Below are 13,862 nucleotides of genomic sequence, written 5' to 3' on the forward strand. Positions count from 1 at the left end.
TTGTCACCCGTACTCCTTTCTCACTTGCACTGTTTATTCCTAACCACTGTCATACTGAGCTTGTAAAACCTCTCCTCTGGACTGGTGCTATGTCATGCCTCTGCCACTCGGGAACTCAGGCAGCTGCACACAAGTGGAAATTATCAAACAATGATGCAGACATATTCAGTCTTAACAAGGCCCTCCGTACTCTTGTGAGTATCGTCCTCCTCTGTCAGCATGTACTCAATATTCACAACTCTCAAACTCCACCCTCATTTTAAGCTGTCGACTTTGCTTCTAGTTCATCATCAAGAAACATGAGACCATCCAGTGTGTTCTCCCTTCCCTTCCTGTACACTATTCCATTATCTGCAGACATCTCCAGTCCCACATCATTCCTCCAGTCTCCCTGCTCTTTCTCATGGCCAGTTCCTCCCCAGTGCCTTCAATTCCATGCCCTTCAGCAGGACCAGGACTAAGATAAAGCAAGACAGGTACCCAGGACACAATATTTAAGGAGTGCTTACTTTTGTGATGCCAATCTTATACTTGCAAAACCCTTAAACTCTGTTCCCTGGACCCTTCACATGCCTCATCCTACTCTAGTCCCTGCCTGCCCACCTCTCCCAGAACCTTCATTAATCATTCATCCCCACTTTTATCTTTAATTTCTCCCTTCTACATAGTCTTTCCACTCACCCTGCACAATGTTCAAATCATGTTCTCGTTCTTCATGTTGTAAATTTCAAAAAAGGACTTCTCCCTTCTGTGGAGACTATAAGTAGTCTGTAATCTTTTGTAACTAGGCAGGTAAATATGACAAATTCTGGTATTCAATAATAGGAAGTGAATTTGGCTTTCATGCCCAAGCGACATTCTCCAATAACACGTTTGTCATTAATAAAGATGAAACATGGGGCACCTGGGTGGCTCAGTCGTTAAGCATCTGCCTTCGGCTCAGGGGCGTGATCTTGGGGTCCTGGGATCGAGCCCCGCATCGGACTCCCTGCTCCGCTGGGAGCCTGCTTCTTCCTCTCCCACTCCCCCTGCTTGTGTTCCTTCTCTCTCTGGCTGTCTCTCTCTCTGTCAAATAAATAAATAAAATCTTTAAAAAAAAGATGAAACATGAATCATCTTTATGATCATCATGTATCATCTTTATGTCCTACTCCTCTTTTTTTCCCCTGAACTTACTCAAAACCTAAACAGTGAAAAGGGTTGCTATTTACTGGGTGCTTCTTAAAGACCCCAGGTGCTACATTCCCTCTTAAATAGGCTATTCCTTCTGCCTAGAATTATTCTATGGCCCAACCCAAACCAATCAATTCCTATTCATCCTTCAGCAATCAGTTATCATCTGAGCGAATCTTTCTCCCAACTTAACCAGAAAGTAGAACAAATATGCCTATTACGAGCTCTCCTAGTATTAGGTACCTCTCCTCCATATCAATTACCATGGTTGTAATTTTGTATTTACTTGAGCAATTATCTGATTGTCTCTTTTAATAGACTGTAAATGCTAAGAGAGCAAGAAAGATCCCCAATTTTGCTCACCATATATCACAAGTAACTAGAACCAAGCTTGGCACATTCATAGTAGGTTATCAATGCACAATTGCTAAATGAGTGAATGACGAACTTCAGATCTTACACATCTAGGAAGACTTCCCTAACAGGCCTAGGTTGAGTCTTTTTTTTATTGAAGGTTTTATTTATTTACTTGAGAGAGAGTGAGAGAGAGCATGAGCAGGGACAGAGGGAGAGGGAGAAGCAGGCTCCCCGCTGAGCAGGGAGCCAGTGCGGGGCTCAATCCCAGGACTCTGGGATCATGACCTGAGCCAAAGGCAGATGCTTAACCAATTGAGCCACCCAGGTACCCCCGTAGGTTGAGTCTTAGGCCTCTGTTTCCCCATAGCAGCAGTGTGGTTCACTTTCATTTCCCTGAACACAATGCACTATGATTGCTTATGACTTCGTCTCCATGACTATACCCTGACCTTTCTGAAGTCAATTATGTCATTATATTCACCTTTGAATCTAGCACAGCCCCTCCCCAGGATAGGGGAGCAAGAAATTTTTACTGAATGAATGAAATTATGTAGCCTTTATTCTATAACAAAAGTAACAATCTTCAAAAGTTAGATAGCAGTCAGAGTTGGTGAATATAGGTCTGGGTGCATAGCTGTGGAAAGTTAGCAAAGCTAATCCTGGGAAAAGTCTCTGATGTTTATAGAGTTGATGACATGGCAGACGAAAGTATATGATGGGTAAACAAGTCTTCGCTCTTGTTTAAATAACCAGTTTGTGGTGTCTTTTTTTTTTTTTAAACCAAGGTAGTTATGCAGCTTTAACACACTTTCCAAGTGCCGAAGTCAACCTCAGGTATCCAAAGAATGAAACCACTGCCAAAAATAATGCGAACAAAATTTAATTTATTAAAAGAAAGTCAGAACCAAGTTAAAAAATGGAACTAATCAGGGGCGCCTGGGTGGCACAGCGGTTAAGCGTCTGCCTTCAGCTCAGGGCGTGATCCCGGCATTATGGGATCGAGCCCCACATAAGGCTCCTCCGCTATGAGCCTGCTTCTTCCTCTCCCACTCCCCCTGCTTGTGTTCCCTCTCTCACTGGCTGTCTCTCTCTCTCTGTCGAATAAATAAATAAAATCTTTAAAAAAATGGAACTACTCAATGTGACCATAATTCCTCCTAAAAAATAAGATTTCCAAATGCCTTCATCAGAAGCATGGGGACAAATACTTTTCCAAATGCAAGTGTTATAACCATATCCAGAGAAAGGCTCAATACTAATAACAGAGCATTTAAAACTTATAGATGTATATAGCACTTTATAAAACTGTTGCATATTTATCCCATCATTTATGTTACAAAAAACCCAGAGAAGAATCACTATTGTTCCCATTTTATAACCAAGAAAACTAAGGTAAACAATGATGAAGTGATTTAAGACAACATGGTTACTAAGTCTGAGATATATCACGTTGCCTCCCTAGCAAAGAGAGTAACTCAATGTATCTCCGTCCTGAAATTTGAAGGTTACCATGTAAACTCCAATAGGTAAAACATTTTAATACTACATCTCTATTAGTATGATTCAATATTTTAGAGAAAATGGTTAGAAATGGCTTTCATATGTTTGGTGACACTCTGGAAAAGTTTGTACTATGAGGAACAGCAGGGATTTTGATGAAGGCTTTTTACGGCCAAATAATTTTCTTTCAGCCTTGGATGTCTTGATCCTTGTTATTACAGTTGCCTAAGAAAATGTACTCTGTAATAACACTTTCTCTTTTCAACTCCAAACACAAAATTTGCTTATTTTTAAAACCTTAAAAAATCTGATATCTGATCTTTTATTTTAAATGCTTCAGAATCAATAAATTATTCTTGGCAAACAATCCTTAAAAATGCCTGCTGGGATACTGTTTCATAGCTTATCATTTGACTTTTAGATAAAATAAGATGGTGCTAACTGCTCTTTTCTTTATAAGAATGCCTATCTGTGGGGTGCCTGGGTGGCTCAGTCGGTTGAGCATCGACTCTTGGTTTGGGCTGGTCATGATCTTAGGGTCCTGAGATCAGCCCTACATCTGGCTCTACACAGCCAGGAGTCTGTTAGAGATTCTTTCCCTCTGCCTCTCCCCCTTCACACTTGTGTTCTCTCTTTCTCTAAAAATAAAGAAATCTTTTGAAAAATGAATGCTTATTTGTTAGTGTTAAGAAAGAGTTTAAAATGGCTTACCTCAAAACATAAACATGTTCTATCAAATCTAGTAGTTTATGAATTCAGGTAGATGGAAGAACAAGTAAGGAAAGAGAAACCCTTGCCCCCATCAATAAATAAAATAGGCAGCTGCCACGCCATCCAATTTATTTGAAAGGAAAAACATGTCCATCCCAAATGTCTCCATTGGGTTTGTTATGCTACATTTTCATAGTTATATATGTTTGTATATATTATATACAATAGGTATACATATTCTAAAACTGTAGCTAGCACATCAAAACTTTGATTTCATGGTATTACTGCCTAGAACAAAATAAAGGTAAGTGGAGATGTTAGTCATGAGTTGATTCAAAGGAAAATGTTAAGTAAATTATATTATAGGTGATACAACAGGTATAGGTAAAACCGTGAAGATGGTAAACAAATGCCTGGCATTAGGGGAAAACCTGGTTTAGAAACTATGTAGTGTGGCAGTCCCTTTTGTAAACCTAACTGAATTCTTTTTTAAAAAATGTTTTAAAATATTTTATTTTTTATTATAATATTTTTATTATATTATGTTAGTCACCATACAGTACATCCCTGGTTTCTGATGTAAAGTTCGATGATTCATTAGTTGTATATAACACCCAGTGCACCATGCAATACGTGCCCTCCTTACTACCCATCACCAGCCTATAACTGAATTTTAAAGCAATGAGGGTGATGACTAGCATAAAGATTTTAGCGTCTCCTGTCACTTCTAGAAGGAGTTGGCATAGCTATGGCAGGAACTGCTGGGCTGGTAAAAAGGAAAGGACAGGACAGGAAAGAGAAAGAGGGCCTGAAGCATAGGACTCTGCTCAAGGTTTAGAATGAGGGATGAGTGCATCTGGGAGAAAGAAGTGGGCTGTTGGAAGTGGTAGAGGCTCTACGTGACAGGATTTTCCAGCCCCAGTTGGAAAGGATGAGGCTGTGTGCCGTGTATTTTTTTAAAAGATTTTATTTATTTATTTATTTGACAGAGAGAGACAGCCAGCAAGAGAGGGAACACAAGCAGGGGGAGTGGGAGAGGAAGAAGCAGGCTCCCAGCGGAGCAGGGAGCCCGATGCAGGGCTCAATCCCAGGACCCCGAGATGACGCCCCGAGCCAAAGGCAGACGCTTAACGACTGAGACACCCAGGCACCCCAATGTACAGTGTATTTTTTATCACTCAGATTGTCCACTGACCCAAGGTCCTTGAAATGATTTGTGTATCAGAAATCTATCTTGCCTTCGGATGAATTCCTTCCAAGAAGACTCCGCAGCCCTTCATGAAGAATGGATCTCCGGAGGTTTTGCCTGATAGGCCCTCCAAATGTGCGCGGATGTGTCTAAATCCTACGCTAAACACAACGTACACTGCCAAACAGAAGTACTACACAGAATGCACAAATAATATAACTTAATGTAGCAAAACCTATGCATACCTGTTTTAAGTAATGGAATTAATGGACTGGGGAGGGCTTACAAGAGATAGAAATGAAATAAAAACCAAAGTGTACCATCTCTTCTTTATGTGTAAACTTTCTCTTAGGGGTGTACTTTTGGAACACTTGTGGGGGCCAAAAAGTTAAAGGCAAAAAAAGGTAAAATGACAATATAACAGTATATATATGGAGATTACAAAAATATGCATATACAATTGCAGGGTTTTTTTAATGAGCGATGATTTTCACTGACATTGTGACTGAAACAAAAACAAAAATGTTAAATCTCATTTCCAATACAGGTGCTATATGATGTTTTAATAAGTTTCTTTGAGTATTATACAGTGCTATATGCTTTAACAGGTGATGGAAAAACATCAGTTACCTAGCCTCCACGTGCAAAATTATTTGCATACAAATCTACCTTTCCTCTTTTCCTTTTAAGCGCAAAGTTTACTCCCCCTGTGGTCAAAATCCTACCCACATGACATCTTCACAGACTTTTCATCATTAATTGCTCAACCTTCCAATATCATTTGAACATCTCTATTTTTACTGATGTCCTCCTATCAACATTTAAACAGGTTCAGTTAAAAATAAACAGCATTAGGGGCACTTGGGTGGTGAAGTAAGTTAAGCAATCGACTCTTGATTTTGGCTCAGGTCATGATCTCAGTGTTGTGATACTGAGCCCTGCATCAGGCTCTGAGCTCAGCAAGGAGTCTGCTTCTCTCCCTACCCCTCCACTTCCCTGCTGCATGCTCTCTCTCTCTCTCTCTCTCTCAAACAAATAAATAAATAAAATCTTTAAAAAAATAAAATAAACAGCATTATTTGGTTCTGTGTTGCCCTACATCTACCATTCTCTCATTCCTCCCCTTCACAGAAAGTTATTTTGAGAATTGTTTACACTTAAGTTTCTCAACGTGGAAGGCTTTCTAGGTTCCTAGTTAACAGATGGCTTCGTTTCCCTAGGAAAGTCCCATTTATGCCTGCTGCTCAGTGTTATAATCAATAGTGCCCCCTTCCAGTCTCAGAAATGAAATGGTTTGGGGGGCGCCTGGGTGGCTCAGTCAGTTAAGCATCCAACTTACAATTTTGGCTCAATTCGTGATCTCATGAGTCCTGGGATCGAGTCTCATGTTAGGCTTTATGCTCAGTGGGGAGTCTGCTTGAGATTCTCTCCCTCTGGTCCTCCCCCAAGTCATGCTCTCTCTCAAATAAATAAATAAATCTTTAAAAAAATAAATGAAATGGTCTGGACGGTAAAATTATATAGTCTTCTATAAATGCAATAATCTGTTAAAAATAACTTGAAAAAAAGAGAATATCAAATTCCCATAGTAGCAAATGCACACATACAGTCCCTAGAAGTAACATAAACCATTTTTTACAGTCGTTTTCAAAATTCCACCAAGAGACATAAATATAACAAAAGTTATACAATAGGAATTAGAAGACTATCTAAAGGTGGTAAAAGAAAAAAATATAAGTTGAATGAAACTACAATTATAGTCCAAATGGGATTTTTCAGGAAACTTTACAAAATGATACATATGTTTACATAGAAGGGAATGTCAAATAAATGTTTGAAGAAAGAATAATCCTGAGGGAAAAACTAGATACAAGGGAAATTAAAGCATGTTATCAAGCTAAAATAATAGAAATCATGTGATAAGCAGTGTATAATGTTCAAAAAAAATTCAGCAGGGGTGGGATTAAAATATATTAAAAAGTATATTTCCACTTGATTTCAAGACATAAATTAATATAAATGTTAACATATGAACTGACAGTAGTACAAGTATATAATAGAACTAATATACATATATCAATGGAACATGCACAAATACTTTGTATTGGTAGGCATGTGGTCAAAAAAGTTTGGAGAGCTCTCTACTACATAATTCAGAAAAAGATCTTACCATATATAAAATGTAATACATGATGAACAATATCATAAAGCACTGGGGAAAGGAGAAATGATGTTGGTACTATTTTTTAGTTTAGGGAAATGAATTTATATATTCATCTCACTTCATGCATCAAAATGAATTCCAGCTGGATTAGAAAAATAAAAGTAAAACTAACAAAATTCTAGAACACAGATTAATATTTTTTCAAGTATGGGCAGTGGGACTTCCTCAGTTTCATAATAGAAAGAAATCACAAAATAATGTTGATATAAATGACTGAAACAAATCTCACAATTTCTGAATTTCAACTTATAACTAGAAAAGTTAAAAGGCCAACAATAAATTGAGAAATGTAATAAATATAGCAACTTATTCTAAAAACTCAATACAAATGTTTAAAAAGATGTTAAAACCCTCTAGGTTCAATTGAGCAATTGACATAACACAGAGAATTCACAAATGATGAAAAACAAATTGTTACTAAGTTTAGAGGAAAAAGGTTCAACATTAGTAGAAATCAAAGAAATACAAATGTAAAAAATAAAGTCATATTTTTCTCATCAAAGTAACAGTACATGGTTCTACTTTATACCTACTAAGATAGTCAATTTTTAAAATGAAATATGGAATAATGTACTTTTCATCCAGTATGCGTATAAATATAGCTCAAGAATATAATCATGAGTTTGGGAAAATCTTGATATGGGTAGATATTTTATTATATCATAATTTACACAGCGGAAAACAGACACACAATACTTTATTATTCCAACTATAAGACATTCTGGAAAAGGCAAAATTATGGAGGCAATAAAAGGATCAGTGGTTGACAAGGTTGGGAGGGAGGGATGAACAGACTGAACACAGAGGATTTTTAGGGCAGTGAAAATACTCTGCACCATAATGATGGATACATGTCATTATACATTCGTCCAAACCCATAGAATGTTCAACATCAAAAGTAAACCCAAATGCAAATTATGGACTTTGGGTGATAATGATGTGTCAATGCAGGGTCACCAGCTGTAACCAATGTACCACTCAGATGAATGATTTTATAATGGGGGAGGCTATGCATGTGTAGGGACAGGGTGTTATGTGAAATCTCTGTACCTTTCCTCTCAATTTTGCTGTGAAAGTAAAACTGCTCTAAAAAAGTTAAGACTTTAAAAAACAATTACACAAACCCAAAACTTTAAAAAATAGTGGAATGATATCTCATTTATCATTGAGATATCAGGCAATGATTAAAAAGATGAATCAAAATTATTTTATAATCAGATGGGGAAAGTAATTTCATAGTGTTAAAGTAAAAACAATCAAGGGGTGCCTGGGTGGCTCCATTGGTTAAGCGGCCTCTCTTAGTTTCGGCTCAGGTTGTGATCTCAGAGTTGTGAGATCAAGCCTCACCTCTGGCTCAGAGCTCAGCACGGAGTCCCCTTGAGATTCTCTCTCCCTTTCCCTCCCCCTCAGCCCCTCCCCCCGGTTTCCCCAAGCTCCCACGTGCATGTGCATGCACTCTCTCCCCCCCAAAATAAATAAATAAATAAAATCTTTACAGTAAAAACAATCAAGAGTATAAAATTATGTATTCTCTGTCATCTCAACCACATGAATAATTTTCCACATAGGAACAATCCTGGGCTAAGGAAATATTAGTGTCATGCTGTAGCAAAAAAGTTCGTATTTCTATCTTCACTACCCAAATAACTAGTTTGGATGATGTTTTTGTCAGAACATACCATCTATTTGTTAGTAAGAACATTAAATTGAAATCTCCATTAGCAAAGTAAATCAGAAAACAGACTGTGGTATGCAGGTAATCATGGACAATATCCTACGCTGAACTGATTTTCTTGGTAGCTGAAAAAGTACCTTCGATATTTGTCTCAAATTTCTATCCACTTGTTTCATTTGGACAACAGATATTAGCTTGTTACACTGTTTAATGCTGTGCCCACAGTAAATGCTCAAAAATACCTATTAATGAAGGTTAACTGAGGCACTAGAGCTATAAGTGGTAAAAGTTATAAAACCAATCCAAATTTTTTGGATGCCACTTGGAAAGTATTATACTTTCAAAACAACTTTTAAATTATTCAAAACATTTTTGAAAATGAGAACACTGCTTTATAAAAGTAAAGAACAAGGCAAATGGTAGTCAAATTTATGGGCCATTAAAGGGGGAAAGGATTAAGTGGTGGGGAAAGGACCCTCCTGAAATATGCCTTATTATTTATGGACTGCAGTGGAGAGGAAACTGTAGGGGAAAAGAAGCAATAAACATGCAAAAAGCATTAGTTTATGTCTCTAAGTTTAATGTGGCAATGGTCATGTGCCCAAATTCCATTAGCATCTGGCACAAAAGCCAGATAAGTAAGTGAAAAGTCATCTGGCAGAGACAAAAATGACACAGACTCTTTAGTGAAGAAAGATTCCCTTGTATACCATGTACTTTAACTCAAAGAGATATACATAGACCGGAAGAAGGGTGACAGCTGCAGATAAAATTGTTATGAGGAAGGGCTATAGGAGACACGGACTTGGCATTCAGCATTTGGATCATAGAGCATCACACTAGTAAACAGAGTCCTGGAAAGAGCAGTGAGTGTGGCCTCTAATTTATAAACCCCAGGCTTCACTTCTAATTCCTTTTAAAATCTATTTATTTATTTTTTTAAAGGTTTTGTTTATTTATTTGACAGAGAGAGACAGCCAGTGAGAGAGGGAACACAAGTAGGGGGAGTGGGAGAGGAAGAAGCAGGCTTCCAGCAGAGAAGCCTGATGTGGGGCTCGATCCCATAATGCCGGGATCACGCCCTGAGCCGAAGGCAGATGCTTAACGACTGAGCCACCCAGGAGCCCCTATTTATTTTTTTTTGCTTGATCTCAATCCACTAAAGATTAAGAATAGGAAAAGGAGACATCACAGGTGCTTTAAATGCCATCCTCGGTCATTGTTTTCTAACCTGCTTGTTTCTGTAAATAAAGATTTATTGGAACACAGCTACAGCTATTCATTTACTTATGGCCTATGGCTGCAACAGACTGTATAGCTTAGATATCCTAAAATATCTGATATCTCCTCTCTTACAGAAAAAGTATGCAGAACCCTTAATTAGATAAATATATGAGCTTTGGTCTCTTACAGAGAAAACCTTTTAACCTCTTCAGGACTGAGTGAACCTGTTTTGCAAGGGATTCCTGTAGTACACCAAACGTTCCACAAGGGGGCAGAAAAACAATAGTTTTTTCTTTTTTTTAAAGCTCATCCTAGAAATTTTTTAAAAAAGATTTTATTTATTTATTTGACAGAAAGAGAGAGAGAGAGAGTGCACACACAAGTTGGCAGAGCAGCAGGCAGAGGGAAAGAGAGAAGCAGACTCCCCACGGAGCAGGGAGCCCAATGCATGTGGGACTGGATTCCGGGACCCTGGGATCACGACTTGAGCTGAAGGCAGATGCTTAACTGACTGAGCCACCCAGGCGCCCTCATCCTAGAAATACTGCTCTGAAGCTTAATTTTAACAATCACAGAATTATTACTATCAGTACTCTTAAGCTGTAATGTCACAACGTGTTCATCCAACTTTTTAATATTTCATTCTAAAATGTTTATGAGGGGCGCCTGGGTGGCACAGCAGTTAAGCGTCTGCCTTCAGCTCAGGGCGTGATCCCGGCGTTAAGGGATCGAGCCCCACATCAGGCTCTTCCGCTATGAGCCTGCTTCTTCCTCTCCCACTCCCCCTGCTTATGTTCCCTCTCTTGCTGGCGGTCTCTAACTCTGTCTAATAAATAAATAAAACCTTTTAAAAAAATAAAAATAAAAAATAAAATGTTTATGAAAAACAATAAATGACACAGTAGAGGGGTAGAATCAGCTATACATCTATAGCACATGCTTTTTCTTAGACTTTTGAAAGTCACAGCTTCAATATGCCTGTGGGGTTTTTGGTTTGTTCATTCATTTAATAGGCTTGGGGATGGGTCCTACACGAACATACCTCAGAAAGGTGCTATAATAAGAGTAGATGAAATCAGCTGGAATCACACAAACCTAGTATGTGTGACCTGAGAGGAGCCTTCAGAGATCACCTGATCCAAGTCTTCCATGCTACTGATGGAGAAGCTGAGGTCCTGAAAATAACATGTCCAAAGGCACATGTTATGTTAAAGTCAGAGAAAAGACTAGAAAGCCTATCTTCTGACAACCAGATCAGTGCAGTAACAATCAAAAAATTCTTAAGGTTTGATAGTTTGAAGCTGTCCTCTAGAAGGGGTAATAATTCTGACCTCTCTCTGGGCCAGATCTCAGAGGCTCAACTCTGTTTGCAGTATCAGTGTCATGTCGGGCATGGTCTAGAATGACGTACATGTCTTTTTGTCATGTCAGAGCCCAGATTCTCCAGGTGGCCTAGAGAAATCAAGTGTATCCTTCCTGAACCGATCTCAGAAGCAACACCTCTCCCAAGCAAGAACTGAGGTAAAAGTGACCATTCTCTACTAAGTACTGTTAAACACTGAGTTATGGAGGCTCAGAATGATAAAGGACCTTAGGAATATTCCAGATCAAGATTTCATTAACCCAGCTATAAAATGGTGAGGAAGCTATTAACCAGTCTTTTCCTATCGGATTTGGGGCAGCAACCTTAGCGTGAAGGCTAGCAGTCAGTAACAATATCCATTTAGTCAAAGTTGTTTTACTCCTCAGCTAAAAATAAATATGCACTGAGAAAGTTGGTCATGAACACATAATGCAATTTACAGCATCATAAAAGCATTCTGCCTCAACTCTCTGGTCAACTAATCTTCAACAAAACAGGAAAGAATCCAATGGAAAAAGTCTCTTCAACAAACAGTGCTGGGAAAATTAGACAGCCACATGCAGAAGAATGAAAATAGACCATTTCCTCACACCATACACAAAGATAAACTCAAAATGGATGAAAGACCTCAACATGAGACAGGAATCCATCAAAATACTAGAGGAGAACACAAGCAGCAACCTCTTTGACCTCGGCCACAGCAACTACTTGCTAGACATGTCTCCGAAGGCAAGGGAAACAAAGGCAAAAAGGAACTACTGGGACTTCATGAAGTTAAAGAGCTTTTGCACAGCAAAGGAAGCAGTCCACAAAACCAAAAGACAACCAACAGAATGGGAGAAGATATTTGCAAATGTCTTATCAGATAAAGGGCTAGTATCCGAGATCTATAAAGAACTCATCAAACTCAACACCCAAAAAAACAAATAATACAATTAAGAAATGGGCAGAAGACATGAAGAGACATTTCTCCAAAGAAGACATCCCCATGGCAAACAGACACATGAAAAAATGCTCCACATCACTCGGCATCAGGGAAAAAATGCTCCACATCACTCGGCATCAGGGAAATACAAATCAAAACCACAATATATACCGCCTCACACTGGTCAGAATGGCCAAAATCAATAAGTCAGGAAACGACAGATGTTGGCGAGGATGCAGAGAAAGAGGAAACTTCTTACACTGTTGGTGGGTATCCAAGCTGGTGCGGACACTCTGGAAAACAGTATGGAGCCTCCTCAGTAAGTTAAAAATAGAACTACCCTACAACCTAGCAAATGCACTACTCGGGATTTACCTGAAGGATACAAATGTAGTGATATGAAGGGGTACCTGTGCCCCAATGTTTATAGCAGCGATGTCCATGATAGCCAAACTATGGAAAGAGCCCAGATGTCCAATGACAGATGAATGGATAAAGAAGATGTGATATATATTATATAAATAATATATATATGTATATATTAAATATATTGGAATACTACTCAGAGCGAAAAAATGAAATCTTGCCATTTGCAACAACGACATGGATGGCACTAGAGGATAGTATGCCAAGAGAAATAAGTCAATCAGAGAAAAACAATTATTATATGATCTCACTCATACATGGAATTTAAGAAACAAAACTGAGGATCATAGGGGAAGAGACGAAAAAAAATAAAACAAGACGAAATCAGAGAGGGAAACAAACCATAAGGACTCTTTTTCTAAAAATTTGTTTATTTATTTATTTGTTTGACAGAGAGAGAGAGGGAAAGAGCACAAGCAGAGGGAAGAGCAGGCAGAGGGAGAGGGAGAAGCAGACTCCCTACTGAGCAGGGAGCCAGATGCGGGCTCAATCCCAGGACCCTGGGATCATAACCTGAGCTAAAGGCAGACGCTTAACCGACTGAGCTACCCAGGCACCTCAAGAGACTCTTTATCATAGGAAACAAACTGAGGGTTGCTGGAGAGGAGGGGGTTGGGGGCATGGGGTAACTGGGTAATGGACATTAAGGAGGGCACGTGATGTAATGAGCACTGGGTACTATATAAGACTGATGAATCACTGACCTCTACCTCTGAAACTAATAATACACTGNTGATGTAATGAGCACTGGGTATTACATAAGACTGATGAATCACTGACCTCTACCTCTGAAACTAATAATACACTCTATGTTAATTAATTGAATTTAAATAAAAGTAAAAATAAAAAAATAAAAAACATTCTGAAATGTAACAATGAAACAGTCATTTAATATTCTACCTTTGTCCTGATTCCCCAACCCCACTCCAATATGCCCTTTGCTAATACAGAAATACACTCCATTGACTTTTGTTTGAGGGACAGATTTCATGCTGAAAAGTGAGCTCATAATTAAAATATTGCTTTTGTAGGTCTTAGGCTTTCTTAGCATTAGCTTGCAGGGCTCCCTCCTTATATTCCCCTTCCCCCTGCCAG

The sequence above is a fragment of the Ailuropoda melanoleuca genome, chromosome X, assembly GCF_002007445.2.
Source record: "Ailuropoda melanoleuca isolate Jingjing chromosome X, ASM200744v2, whole genome shotgun sequence".
In the NCBI taxonomy this organism is placed as follows: domain Eukaryota; kingdom Metazoa; phylum Chordata; class Mammalia; order Carnivora; family Ursidae; genus Ailuropoda; species Ailuropoda melanoleuca.